Source organism: Centruroides sculpturatus, unplaced genomic scaffold (genome assembly GCF_000671375.1).
Source record: "Centruroides sculpturatus isolate CEXI.00-Female unplaced genomic scaffold, Cexi_2.0 scaffold1094, whole genome shotgun sequence".
NCBI classification, from domain to species: domain Eukaryota; kingdom Metazoa; phylum Arthropoda; class Arachnida; order Scorpiones; family Buthidae; genus Centruroides; species Centruroides sculpturatus.
The window spans coordinates 148359-159429 of record NW_019385596.1 but is presented as its reverse complement, the minus strand read 5'-3'; the positions used below and the strand labels follow the sequence as shown (position 1 = coordinate 159429).

The 11071-nt window shown below is 35.5% G+C and overlaps 8 non-coding genes across 8 annotated transcripts; 4 read left to right on the top strand and 4 right to left on the bottom strand.

Annotated features, from left to right (window-relative positions):
- The first annotated feature begins 288 nt into the window (after positions 1–288).
- Positions 289–379, top strand: Trnai-uau. The gene is given in 2 exon segments: positions 289–326; positions 344–379. It is a non-coding gene; the product is annotated as a tRNA-Ile (tRNA).
- A 268-nt stretch (positions 380–647) lies between these two features.
- Positions 648–720, bottom strand: Trnav-aac. Its single transcript has one exon. It is a non-coding gene; the product is annotated as a tRNA-Val (tRNA).
- Positions 721–5185: 4465 nt separating this feature from the next.
- Trnav-aac lies at positions 5186–5258 on the top strand. Its single transcript has one exon. It is a non-coding gene; the product is annotated as a tRNA-Val (tRNA).
- A 307-nt stretch (positions 5259–5565) lies between these two features.
- Trnai-uau lies at positions 5566–5656 on the bottom strand. The gene is given in 2 exon segments: positions 5566–5601; positions 5619–5656. It is a non-coding gene; the product is annotated as a tRNA-Ile (tRNA).
- Positions 5657–7626: 1970 nt separating this feature from the next.
- Positions 7627–7717, top strand: Trnai-uau. The gene is given in 2 exon segments: positions 7627–7664; positions 7682–7717. It is a non-coding gene; the product is annotated as a tRNA-Ile (tRNA).
- Positions 7718–8007: 290 nt separating this feature from the next.
- On the bottom strand, positions 8008–8080 carry Trnav-aac. The gene has a single exon. It is a non-coding gene; the product is annotated as a tRNA-Val (tRNA).
- Positions 8081–10381: 2301 nt separating this feature from the next.
- On the top strand, positions 10382–10454 carry Trnav-aac. Its single transcript has one exon. It is a non-coding gene; the product is annotated as a tRNA-Val (tRNA).
- Positions 10455–10749: 295 nt separating this feature from the next.
- On the bottom strand, positions 10750–10840 carry Trnai-uau. The gene is given in 2 exon segments: positions 10750–10785; positions 10803–10840. It is a non-coding gene; the product is annotated as a tRNA-Ile (tRNA).
- Positions 10841–11071: the final 231 nt, after the last annotated feature.

Here is an 11071-nt window from a genome sequence, read left to right as displayed (position 1 = left end):
AAAAATTCTATCCTCATTAAAAATTGTATCCTACATTATCTACACCTGTCAGGTTGTTTATATCCTCAGTTGTTTCCAAAATTCAAAATTTTTAACATAAATTTCGTTGGATTCCGAGTGCGTTGTTTTTGCTTTATATTTCCAAAGTCGAGTCTGACCTTTGCCTAAAGCGAAACGCACAAACACTAGGTAAAAGGTTAATTACGAATTAGCTTATCGCGAGCGTCGTTCGGGATCGTTCGCAAACGAAAATGTTGGTAATTGTTAACGTGTTCGGAAAAAGCGCGGTCCCCAGTGGCTCAATTGGTTAGCGCACGGTACTTATAAGCAGTACTTGTGAGTTATGCCGGGGTTGTGAGTTCGAGCCTCACCTGGGGAACGTGACAAATTGCTTTTCGCTATTAGTCGGGCTGGGCTTTCGCATATATATTTTGCGCTGTTCGGCTATCATCATAGCGAACGAACTTCGATCCGGTGTCCGGCGCGCGATTCCTACAAATCGAGCGTGTTTTATGAAAGCGTGGAGATGTTTTGCAGGAAAGCAAAGTGCGTTTCGATTAATTTTCTAAAAAATTTAAAAGAATCGTTTACGGAACGACGAACAGAGATTCTCGCAAAGATCCGCAAAACCAAATAAAACTTTATTTTGCGCCTGCCAGGAGACGAACCTGGGACATTCCGCGTGTTAGGCGGATGTGATAACCGCTACACCACAAGCACTTACTCCAGCACACGGTCAAATCTGATCAATAACTCATCTCTGGATTACATGCACCGTTCCAACCTGGGAGCATTTCACCCTGTCGGATTTACCTGTTGCGTCGTTAATGAAATTTTTGTATATTGGCTCTCAGCCTATAGGGTATAGTTTATAACCTGCTTATAAGTTTGTGCTACAAATGCAGACCTCTTGCTATAAAATAGTTAACGTTGTAGTTACGAACAACAGAGTTCGATTGAGCTAACATAGCAAAATTGGTGAATTTTCTTCTGGAATAAAGAAACGGAATATTTGCAGCGTAGTAGGAAGTAATCAGTTTGACAGTAATACCACACGAATAGTTTTTTAAAAATTTTTTCTGAAAAAGACGCAAATAGAAGTAAGGCCCGGATTAATGCTGTATGAAGGCTTTACTTTTATTTGTCCACCTTCATTAATTATTAAAGCATTATAAGGTTTGATGGATATTTTATTTTCAATAAACAATAATATCCGTCACTGTCTTTGACAATTCCACCTGGAGAACAGCAAAACCAAGGCATTTCTGGGCAAGGCACTTTTTATAGAGCAGATAGTATTTGAGAGTTTTCTATCAGTATACTATACTTGATCAGCTGGAGATGTGTTGGTTTGTTTTTCTATCGTTTTCTTATTTCAAAAATGTGACTAAGACTTGTTGCTCGTTTATATTCTTTTTTAAAAGTTGCTGTTTTATTCCAAGCTTGAGCTAAACTTGTTCTTGGTTCTATTTTTTTCTTCTTTACTTATGAAAAACTAAGACGTGCAGCATGCTTTCATCAACCAAGAAGTCCTGCCCTGCATGAGCAAAACGCATTAAATTAAATCACTTGTCATTGGTCGTTAAGATGAGAAAAATAATATACTGCGATTAAGTTAATATATTTATGCTGATTCTTTTATTAGTTTTCTTTCATTCTACGTTGATAATAGCAAAATTTGCATGTACTTTTTTGCAATAAACATTAAAGAGATTTTTAAAATGTTTGCATTAAGATTTTTATTTTTAATACAAGCATACATTGTTATAAAATTAAAAATGCATTATTTCAACAACAGAGTTTTGCATAGTACAATCAAATAAATTTTTTCATCATCAGAAAAATAAAATAAAATTTATAGATCTACAGTCATTTAGCACAGAAATATAAACTGCAGCTACCAAAAGATTTNACAAATACCCCGATTATCCGACCCCGATTAATCGCCACTTCGGTTAATAACCAACCGCGTTCTAGTCGGCAAATTCAAATGTCCGCTAGTGATGTGGCGCTACAATATTTGGCTATGTCTTGGCTACTTTAATATTATTTTTACATGTCTTAGCTGGCAACACTGGATCGACCATGAAAGGGAGCCAGTATTTAAACGAGGCTTAATTTTCTAATTTTTAACGTTACAATAGCGACGATTATTATTATTTTTTAAAATTTGAGAGGCTTAACATGGAGGAAAATTTAACGCGAAGTAGATTAATAGTGATATACTAATATACTAATTACATGTGATATAATAATATACTACACTAATAATGGATTTTTTCACAGGTTTCGGTTATCCGAAATTTCAATTATCTGACCAACCCCAGTCCCCAATTGAGTCGGATAATCGATGCTCTACTGTAATACTATAAGTTATCATTATTATTATATTATTAATATTAACTATTTTTTTACTATACGATAATTGTTCATTGTAAATGAAAAAGTATTAAAAATTTATGATAATAATTCAATTTTTGTGGGTTCTTGACAATCGGGATCAGAGCTTAAGCCTTATTAGTTCCTATGTAGATCCACCCCTGATTACACCGAATTAAATTATATTAAAAAATTTTAATAATTTCGTGTAAAATTATTTATATTACCAGGGCTTAATTTGGCACAAGACAGGCAAGGCACTTGCCCGGGGTCCGTAATAGGTTCTAAACGTGCCCATAATAGATTCTAAACGTGTTTTATTAGTATAGCAAATTACTATATTATTAGCGCCATATTGAAGGGTTAATAATTAAGAATGACATTACCTACTGCTCCGACATCTAACAACATCTCTGAGAATTAGATAATGTTTGTTATGCGAATTAGATCTGTTCGGTGAAGTTCAGAATAAAGCAGTTTGTTGAGAAAAATATAATGTTTACTGCTTCATAATTTTATTGTAGCCCCGAAATTACAATGTAAGTAAGATATTCAAATGTAAAAATAAAAATACTTTAATTTTAAATATTACAATTTTATTTATATTTGTAGTAATACAAAATTTGTAAAGGGGCCCGTAAATATTATTTTGCCTAGAGCCCGCGAAGGTCTAAATTAGGCCCTGTATATTACACTAATAGGTAAGCCAAGCGTTGTCCGGGGGGAAAAATAACAAACATTAAGATTATTTGATTATTTCGAACTTCTTACCCTTCAATATTATATTATAGTAATCGATTTATATAACTACAAAGGTTATCTTACGTAAGGGTTTATCACACCGAGTGGCCATCTAACACATTTTAAAAACTATGTTAGATTGTTCATTCGGTGTGACCCTTATGTAAGATAACCTTTGTAGTTATATAAAATCAAATCGCGTTAATCAAATACAATGGTAACTCGGTACTCGACGAAACAATCACGATCCGCGAGAACAATTTTCGGTTAATAGAAAAGTTTTCTGTGATAAAAATGAGTAACTAATTTAAAAATAAAATGAAATTTAAGAGCTCCCTTGGAAATTGAGAAAAGGGCATACCTTCGACAAAGGGGGGGACACTAGCCCGAAGTGCCCTAATGTACTGTACGAGTGCTTATGTTACCCACTGATTTTGATCAGCTCGGACTTGGTGAAATTACCTGAAAAATGTGTGTATGTATATATGTATTTTAACATGCAAATGCAAATTAATAAAATACTTGGATAAATACAGTAATTGGACAGAAAATAGATATAAAGACGTGTCAAACCTAAATGTTTCTAACAAACAGCGATCTCTGATGATAGTCAATTCGCAATTGCCATCATATATGCTAACACACTGTTAAAATGTGCCTAATCTGTCTTACCTCACTTTTTCGAATCGAAGTTTTTTGTAATTCTCGAATAAAATTACGACATTATCTCAATTTTATTCGAGAATAACAAAAAAAATCAGAATAATTCGAACTCGGATAATTCAAAGTCGTGTTTTTTTGCTACTTTGAGTTTCGAAATAACGAAGTTCTACTATCGAGAGGTATCGGACTTAATGAAGATTTTCTTCTTTATTGGCATTTAAAAACTCACCTCTAACCTGAAAAGTAGGCTTTTTACCATTGTATAAAAATTAAAAATAGAAAAAATGTAATAAAATCTCATAACAGATGGCGCCACACAGTTTTATTTATTATGTTAATAATATAAAAGTTATACAGTCGACCCCCCTATAACACTGTTGATTATTCCGTTTTATATGAATTCCATGTTGTACGAGTCACTTAGATTTTACAAATACGTGAGCCGGGCNATGCGAAGCGATCGTGTTGAAGACCCTTAAAAATTAATTTCCATAATTTATTGACACGTACATAAGCCAAGTACAACACTATTACATCGTCACGGTTGTTAAATATCGGCCTACATATAGGATACCTTCGGTGGGAACAACGCGCTTCGTGTAGTAAACATAATTTCTCGTTATTAATTTAATAAATCGACTGTTAAAATAATAATAATCTACCATACACATGAAGTAATTATAACTGTCTATACAACCACAACACGTAGAATTAGTTAGAAGGGTAATTCGCTCTGTAACTATTTATTTTATGCTGCAAATCTCTACCCATACAGATAAAGTATGTAGTAACTTGATATTAACAAGTTGGAATGTTATTTATATAATATTGAATTTATTTTTAAATATAAAGTTGCGAAGACAAGAGAAAAGTCATTAATAAAATTTAAAATATTTTTAAAATCATTATTAGACAATATTATATCTTGTTAATAATATACGTAGCCTGCACGAAAATATTTATATTTGTATGCGAGGGAGCTAGAGTTGAGATTTTTCTCTCAAAAATAAAATTTCTAAGAATAAGAGCTTCATCATTTTTTTTACTTTATTTTCTCGCTTTTAGCTGCCGGCCTTTATTAGTAGAAAAAAAATTTAGAATAATGATCTGTTTTATACGCGAACACATACGGTATTGTATTATTCACAATTAATAAATCCAGTAGTAAAGTCGTAATTTATGGGGAAAACATTCAAAACTTTTTAATTACATTACACAAATTAAGTTTAAGTTTAATTTCGAAACGCGATGGGCTTGAAAGTTTTGCGTGTATCAAGTCTTGAAATGTGACTTAACGATGCAACAGGTAAATCCGACAGGGTGAAATGCTTCCGGAACAGAACGGTGGACGTAATTCAGAAGTGCGTTATTGACCAGATTTCGCCATACACTGGAGCAGCAAGTGCTTGTGGTGTAGCAGTTATCACATCCGCCTAACACGCGGAAGGTCCCAGGTTCGATCCCTGGCAGGCACAAGTTAATTTTTCTACGTTTTCGGAATGTTTTGCACGATTCTCCGTAGGTCGTTTCGTAGACGTCCCTTTTACAGTTTTGAGCCAATTTACCGAGACGTATTTCACTCGCTTACAAAAACCTCCGCGCTTTCTTAAAGTCGCTGGAATTGTTAAGAATTGCGTGCCCGTGCCAAGTGCGCCGGACACCGAATCGACGATTGCTCGCTATGATGAAGGCAGAACAGCTCAAAAAGTATAAGCGAAAGCCGGACGACTAGTCCAACTAATCGACGAATAGCGAAAGGCAATTAAAAAAAATTCTGTCACGTTCCCCAGGTGAGGCTCGAACTCACAACCCCGGCATAACTCACAAGTACTGCATATAAGTACCGTGCGCTAACCAATTGCGCCACTGGGGAATGCACATCCCCAAAAACGTTAACAATTGCCAACATTTTCATTTTGATTCCGAACGACGCTCGCGATAAGCCAACTCGTAATAAGTAGGTTTTCGACATGTGGACTATACTTCACACGTCAAATCTTGCACAATCTTGAAATATAAGCATTGGAAAAGTGCAAAAATCTGCAAAAGCTGCATTTTCTTCTCGTTTTTCTTCATCCGGCACTGCAGACGCCACTGGGTCCAGAAAGCTGAAATTTTAAACTTAAGCCTTTCTCGTTATCAGTGAGATGCTGGCGAAACTTCCGGGTCTATAGGTCAAGGTTCAAGGGAGTTTCTCATGGAGCTAATTCAGTTTGAAGGCTTATAAAATGCATTTTATAAGCATAAAATACAAAAGCTGAAATTTATGCCAATTAAAACTTTTTATAACGATTTTACTAAACGGCGTTCAGTACCATGACGATAATTTAAAATATATTTTGATATAAACATAGAGACGTCACCGTTTCGTTACATCAAGGTTGACGGCAATTTTTCCTCTACAGCGATTTTGCTAAATTGTACGATAATAGGCCTACAGTAACATATAAGTGGACTATCTATATTCACGCCGTCCTTATCCCGAACAGTTTGTGGATATCTATCCTTTCCGAATGTTCTATCACACGGTGTGGTAGTCACATAACACAAGGTCCTCTGTTCTATCTATAAGGAGATAGCCCTTATAGATAGAACAGTAAGCACAGAATTCTAAGGAGTTTCCTCACTCCTTAAAAATGAAAAGGACGCCATCGAGAGAAAATAGTGGCTCGGCCGAAACAACTTGAAAGGAGACAGACTCCATTTCGTCAGACTGGAGAGCGTATAAAAAGTTATAAGTGAAGGTTTTTTCCTCCAATTGTCAGACTAGTAATATCTACCACGTCTTTCGTAATTATGGATAATTAACAGAGACCGAGATTAAAACGGTTCTCTTTATTTCGCCTATTTAAACATAATTTATACATTTTGTTATACGGTACTTTAACATAATAGTTATCATATAGTTTCAACAGTCTAATCCAGTAAGAAATTATTGCTTTTATTATTAATACCGATATTTTATAAACATCAAACCCAATCACAATATATACTATAAAATACTAGTATAGCAAAAGATTCTTTGAAGATATAACAAAGCAAGAACAATTTCCATTTTGTCGTGATAAGTAGCCTAATTGCCCGTACAGGAGCTTATAAAGTAGTACAGAGTGAAAAAATTTTATAGAAATATGAACAGAATTAATCTTAGCTTTTGAAAGAATAGGCCACGTAAAACCCTGTGCCATTTTAGCGATACGAATACCATAATTTTTAGCTTGTAAAAACTGTCCGGAAGACGAAAATAATAATACTACCAGGTATATGTAATTCGAAACGACGGCTGATTATATAAAATACCATCTCTCTTTCTCTCTTTGGGTACGGATAGTCTACCGCTCTTCTTCAACACCGCCACTTTTGTTTTTGAAGCATTTATAGTTAATATAGTTAATTGATAGTCACTAACATTTATAAATAAAAAAAATATTTAATACATTCCACAAAAACTACATACTTTTATTTATTACTCGACATAATTGCCTTAAACCTTGAGACATTTATCCCAGCGTGACACTAGTTTGAACATCGCTTCACAGTACTGTTGCTCGTCAAGTTGCTTGAAGTAGTCCAGAACGGTGTCTTCCAATTTCTCCTGATCTGCAAAGCGTTTTCCCGGAAAAAATTTCTTTAAAGGTGCGAATAAATAAAAATCCGACGGGGGACTAAATTTGGACTATACGAAGGATGTTGCAGGACCTCCCAATTTCGCTCTGGCAACCACAGTTTGGTGTGATTTGACGTGTGGAGTATAGTCGAAAACTTACTTATTTCGAGTTGGCTTATCGCGAGCGTTCGCAAACGAAAATGTTGGTAATTGTTAACGTGTTTGGAGAAGTGTATTCCCCAGTGGCGCAATTGGTTAGCGCACGGTACTTATAAGCAGTACTTGTGAGTTATGCCGGGGTTGTGAGTTCGAGCCTCACCTGGGGAACGTGACAGAATTTTTTTAAATTGCTTTTCGCTATTCGTCGATTAGTTGGGCTAGTCGTCCTGCTTTCGCCTATACTTTTTGAGCTGTTCTGCCTTCATCTTAGCGAGCAATCGTCGATTCGATGTCCGGCGCACTTCTTACCAATTCCAGCGACTTTAAGATAGCGCGGAGGTTTTTGTAAGCGAGTGAAATACGTCTCGGTAAAATGGCTCAAAACTGTAAAAGGGACGTCTACGAAACGACCAACGGAGAATCGTGCAAAACTTTCCGGAAACGTATAAAAATTAACTTGTGCCTGCCAGGATTCGAACCTGGGACATTCCGCGTGTTAGGCGGATGTGATAACCGCTACACCACAAGCACTTGCTTCTTTAGCTGATGGTCAAATCTGATTAATGACGCGTGTCTGGAATACGTCCACCGTTCCGACCCGGAAGCATTTCGCCCTGTTGCGCCGTTAAAGCACAATTCGAGTCCCGACACACGCCAAACTTTCAAGCGCATCGCGTTTTGAAATTAAATTTAAACTTAATAATCTTCAGTTCAATTCAATTCTTTATTGTATGAACCTTAGTTTATTACAAGGGGATTAAAGTACATAAAAACTGAAGTTAGTGCAATTTAACAAATTAATATAATAGCTTAGTATCATTTCTATACATATTATGTAAATCTGTAATTAGTAAAATTTCACTAATTAATTAAATAGCTTAGTACAGGATAACACAAAATAAAATACACAAAAGTAATCAGTTTTTGAAAAACGCGATAAATTAATTATATCTTTCCAGCTTTTTCTATTTGCTTCAAATTTGATACAGTTTCCATACGTTTGCAAACAACAGTTACTGCAAATGCTCTCAGTGTGTATTATTAGTCTATCCTTATGCGTCAAAATATAATTTTAACCACATCTCAGCTGTAGAATTAATCGTTTTACATGATAATTTATGTCCACAAACAAATAATCTTCACACATAATTTGTTTTAAAAATACGATACAATTGAAAATGCTTGTTCTTTTCCAACAAAGACCAATTTTCTTGTATGCTCTGTTCGCAACAACACTTTTATTATTAATGTTTGATAACTTTCGATCACACGAGGGTCTCGAAACAACCATAGAAATGAGAAACAGTGTCGATCTAACAGATTTTTCGATGCCAGTGTCCGGTTATACGTATAATTATCCGTCACTAAGAATGCATTTCGGATTGGTCCCTATTCGCGCTCGCGACTTCAGTGTCTCCAACATAACGAACAAAAGGTTAGTTCGTCTTAATATACTTTTGTTATCCACAATGATGGATATAGCGCACAATTTGCACACATCTTAACGGTGTAGTTTCTACATATCAGTCTCTTGAACTTACTGGCATGTTTTCTTTGTTTATTTTTGATGGGAAAATGCCATTTTCCACAATTATTAACTCCTTATTACCTCTCAAAAGGATTTTAACTTGGATATTCTGGTTCATAACACGACAAAGATCAAAATTAGTTTTTATCGTAAATATTTTCACAAGTGCAAACCAAGCTTTCACAAACAAACGATAACTACGAGCAATTGTTTATTGTGACACGGTCGCAATGCCGGGCTGCAATTCTTAATCATATTTTGAAATCATTTAATTCAAATTAGTAGTGGCTTGCCCCTGTACGTCACACTTTTACACTTATCCGTTAACAATAGAGTGTGCCGGTCCTCTGTTATCTGACGTTTTGAATTGAAAAAAACGTGACTTCCGGTTTGAATCGGAAGATCATATATAGTTAATTGGGGCCTCCTGTCTCTAAAGTTTCCACATCTGGTCTCGGATTTCATATAATTCCGTTCTAGAGGTTAATTAAGACGTACGGACGGACGACAGTGGAAATTTATGGGTCTACAATGACAAAATTTGCAAATAAATGAAGCATTCCTCCGAAAGCAAAATTGTCGCGTTGTAAGTAAAGTAAGTGTTGTTGCGAACAGAGCATACAAGAAAATTGGTCTTTGTTGGAAAAGAACAAGCATTTTCAATTGTATCGTATTTTTAAAACAAATTATGTGTGAAGATTATTTGTTTGTGGACATAAATTATCATGTAAAACGATTAATTCTACAGCTGAGATGTGGTTAAAATTATATTTTGACGCATAAGGATAGACTAATAATACACACTGAGAGCATTTGCAGTAACTGTTGTTTGCAAACGTATGGAAACTGTATCAAATTTGAAGCAAATAGAAAAAGCTGGAAAGATATAATTAATTTATCGCGTTTTTCAAAACCTGATTACTTTTGTGTATTTTATTTTGTGTTATCCTGTACTAAGCTATTTAATTAATTAGTGAAATTTTACTAATTACAGATTTACATAATATGTATAGAAATGATACTAAGCTATTATATTAATTTGTTAAATTGCACTAACTTCAGTTTTTATGTACTTTAATCCCCTTGTAATAAACTAAGGTTCATACAGTAAAGAATTGAATTGAACTGAAGATTATTAAGTTTAAATTTAATTTCAAAACGCGATGCGCTTGAAAGTTTGGCGTGTGTCGGGACTCGAATTGTGCCTTAACGGCGCAACAGGGCGAAATGCTTCCAGGTCGGAACGGTGGACGTATTCCAGACACGCGTCATTAATCAGATTTGACCATCAGCTAAAGAAGCAAGTGCTTGTGGTGTAGCGGTTATCACATCCGCCTAACACGCGGAATGTCCCAGCTTCGAATCCTGGCAGGCACACGATAAATTTTTTTACGTTTTTGAAAAGTTTCGCGGATTTTTGCGTGAATCTCCGCTCGTCGTTCCGTAGCCGACCCTTTTAATTTTATGAGCAAATTCATCGAAACGTATCTCGCCTTCTGCAAAACATTCCGTGCTTTCTTAAAGTCGCTCGAATTTGTAAGAATTTCGCACTGGATATCGAATCGACGATTGCTCGCTATGATGATAGCCGAATAGCGCAAAATATATACGCGAAAGCCGGGCGCCCAGCCAAACTAATAGCGAAAAGCAATTTAAAAAAAAATTTTTCACGTTCCCCAGGTGAGGCTCGAACTCACAACCCCGGCATAACTCACAAGTACTGCTTATAAGTACCGTGCGCTAACCAATTGCGCCACTGGGAATACACTTCTCCAAACACGTTAACAATTATCAACATTTTCGTTTGCGAACGATCCCGAACGAAGCTCGCGATAAGCCAACTCGTAATTAACCTTTTACCTAGTGTTTGTGCGTTTCGCTTTCTGCAAAGGTCAGACTCGAGTTTGGAAATAGAAAGCAAAAACAGCGCATCCAGAATCAAACGAAATTTATGTTAAAAATTGCGAGTTTTGGAAGCAACTGAGCGAAGACCG